Source organism: Anabrus simplex, chromosome 3 (genome assembly GCF_040414725.1).
Source record: "Anabrus simplex isolate iqAnaSimp1 chromosome 3, ASM4041472v1, whole genome shotgun sequence".
Lineage (NCBI taxonomy): Eukaryota > Metazoa > Arthropoda > Insecta > Orthoptera > Tettigoniidae > Anabrus > Anabrus simplex.
The window spans coordinates 354,160,702-354,164,171 of NC_090267.1; the positions used below are offsets into that span (position 1 = coordinate 354,160,702).

Here is a 3,470-nt window from a genome sequence, read left to right on the forward strand (position 1 = left end):
TAGGTATCTGTGGAACAGCAGAGGTGAAAGAAGGTGCGGGCTGGAATGGGTCTAAGTATAAGTCCGAAAGATGAATTTAAAATTTAAATAAAGTTTATATTTTCAACAGACAACAATATTTAACAACTTTTCACTAGGTGAAATAACAATGAAAATTCAGGTATAATAATGCTTTTACAAACGAAAACAAGAGTTTCGGGTATTAACAAGTTCTGGGCTTCGTGCCCCAAGTTACAATTCCTGAGCCCTCAGCTCACAACCACAAATTACCAAAGGGCAGAAAACCCCTAATTACATGGAGCATTTGCTCCCACCTCGTAATGTCAAGCCTCCTAGAGGCACCTTTCAAAATACCAGAAAGAGCTGACTCGCTCTCAATAGTTCAAGCTTATCAGAAGGCCATAAACAGACTATACTTCTAACTGCCCTCAAGGCACACTTACAAAGAACCTGGACTCCTAAATACATATTTTAAAACCTAAGTGGCGCTAGGGCGATGCACAGGGGCTAATCCCAAGCTAGGGAGGTGACTCGTATGAGAAAACTTAAGGAAGAGAAGACATTAAGGAAGAGAAGAAACTTTCACGAAAACAAATTCCAAAAAAGAAGGGGAGCTCGAGAGGGAAAGCACTCTCTATCCCCGAATTAAAGTTCAAGAAAAATGAAGTTTACCAGGAAAAGGGTTTACATGTTTAATAGTTTACATATTAAAGGTTTCGAACCTTCCCCGAGAGTTAAACTGCTGAGCTAGCAGGAAATAAAGATGTTAAAAGGCCATTACCTTGTTGAAGATCTGCTGCCTGAAGAAAGAGGCGCTTCCCGCCCCCTGCTACATATTCACACACTGAGAAGATGTTATACGAATGGTCCGGAGACAAGAAAATCAGCAGTTTTATACCCTCGTGGAAAATTCGAGACCTTTCAGGAATGAGTAGACACACCCACTCAATTTTTATTGGTTGACTAAGAGTTACACATGGAAATTCGAAGAAGAAAGCTATGATTGGAGGAAAATTAATTACAGAAATTACTGATTGGCTAAATTCAAAACAGGCGGAAAGGAAGGATTAATATTGCCAACCCACAAACCACAGAACAAAATTTAGTAAAGACAAAACTTATGAATACAAAATTTATCCAAGAAAGTTCATTCCTTTACACCAGAGTGCGTTATCATAGTTTTTGGTAGAGACATCTGTTAGAGAATGTCCACACTTCTTGATCAATGAAAAACAAAAGCAAATCAAAAACACACGGTGACATCTTCTGATAATCAGGAGAGTTAATTCGGTTGTTACAGTTCAGGGTTTCTCCTATAGAGAAGTTTCAATTGGCGCAAGATTTGAACTTGCGTCGTAGAGGTGTACGTCCGGTACAATTATTATTATTATTATTATTATTATTATTATTATTATTATTATTATTATTATTATTATTATTATTATTATTATTATTGCTATTTCACCAATATTTCCAGAAAATTTCAATGTATTGTATAGTTGCTAGGTTAAAGTACCACAATATTTGATTTTCACAGTCCTAATTCTTTTCAACTAGCCGGAACACAGTGTCCTATAGTGAACAGCAACTACTCGTGATTCACCAATTCAACCAGGACATTTCTAGTTATTCTATAGTTGCTAGGGTAAAGTACCGAATTATTTGATTTTCCGAGTCCGAACTCTTCTCAACCGGCCGGAACACAATGTTCTGTAGGAAACTGCAACAGCTTTACGTTACCATCTCAATGAAAAGTGAACGGAAAAGGAGTTCTTCGGTGTTTTTATTGTCATTATTCGCGTTTATTTAATTTATTTATTTATTTATTTATTTATTTATTTATTTGTTTATTTGTTTATTTATTTGTTTGTTTGTTTGTTTGTTTGTTTGTTTGTTTTGTTTGTTTGTTTGTTTGATAGCCAGGATCGTGATAAGCGCAATGAGTCAGCTGATTAAGGTAAATCCGGGACAGATGCCGCCCCGGTAGAGATGCCGCATACACTGTAGCTAAAGGTTCCCATCGTTACAGCTAGATGGCAATATGTGTGGTTTTTCAGTTTCTAAGGAAGAACTACTGTCTGCGAGTGTGACGAAATTTGCTCGTATATTACGCCAATTATAGCCGATATCATGAGGCGAGTACATGTTTCCTCCTGACAAACTTTTTGCGTGTGTTAATTTATTGTATATTAAGTTGGCTTCAAATGCTTAAATCAGACGTTTTTAGTACAGTAGACGTCAGAAACATAACTGTAGTTGAGAGTAAGCTAATTTTGGGCCATGATAGCCTTGACGTATGAAAACAGGAGGGTGCGGCGTCTCTCCCTGATAGTTGGCTTTCGGGTTTAGCAGCGGTCGCTGTGCAGGCCAGAGCCATTTCAAGGGTGTTAAGTGCCGTGGGGTTTTATATAACACAGTGAAGAATCCATTGCACATGCACATTTATAGTAAATCGAAATTAAAATATGATTTTAATGTTGTAAATTATCAGATAGATTTTTTTCCAATGAATGATTATATTATGTGGATATAATTGTCTTGTAGTACGTTCTAGTGTTCGGTTATATCAAAGTTGAAGAAATTGGCTTAAATTTGCTTTTGTCATTAATTATTTTACTCGCGGCATCTCTCCTGAGCAAAGTCGGCATCTATACCGGGATCCAGGGAGAGACGCCGCAGATGCAACAATTCCTTTGTTCACTCCTTTCTCCCATTTACTTTCAATTGCCAATATTTTGTTCATCCCTGATCAAATGTACATGTTTTCAAATTATGCTCGATGAATTTGCAACAATTTTTAAAGTAAATATACCGAGATATAACAAAAGACATAAAAAGTGCGGCAACTCTCCCGGAATTACCCTACTTTCTGCCCAGACAGCCAAGCAACCAGGATTAGAATTTTCACCTAATAATAGACGTGTGGCATCAGATCGAGCATCCAGCCTTAAACCTCTGGCTAAAACTCAAAATTAATCGGAGAGACCCTAGAAATAACTGAAGAAAATTTTCTGATCGAAACAGACTTTCAACGTATTAGGTCGTGTTACGTACATGTAGTACGTGTTGAAGAGATGTTAAGTACAGAACAAAAATGGCCAGCCGGACACCAGTGGGATCCGAACCCACAACCTCCCGATTTCGCGTCGGTTGCTCTACCAATTGAGCTATGGTGGCCTAGGCCATCTTTGTTCTGTTTGAAAGGATCTGAGCTACAGGTCTGGCACTGCTGCTAGCACACTGTAGAGTGCGTTTAAGTCGCCCGTTGTGGGGCACGTCAATGAATATTGAATTTTCACGACCGCATTGTAATCGAAACAGACTTTCAACGTATTAGATCGTGTTACGTACATGTAGTACGTGTTGAAGAGATGTTAAGTACAGAACAAAAATGGCCAGCCGGACACCAGTGGGATCCGAACCCACAACCTCCCGATTTCGCGTTGGTTGCTCTACCAATTTTCTGAATT

The 3,470-nt window shown here is 38.4% G+C and overlaps 1 non-coding gene across 1 annotated transcript; it reads right to left on the reverse strand.

Moving 5' to 3' along the window:
- Positions 1 to 3,100: 3,100 nt before the first annotated feature.
- TRNAS-CGA (transfer RNA serine (anticodon CGA)) lies at positions 3,101 to 3,177 on the reverse strand. The gene has a single exon. It is a non-coding gene; the product is annotated as a tRNA-Ser (tRNA).
- Between the last annotated feature and the right edge of the window lie 293 nt (positions 3,178 to 3,470).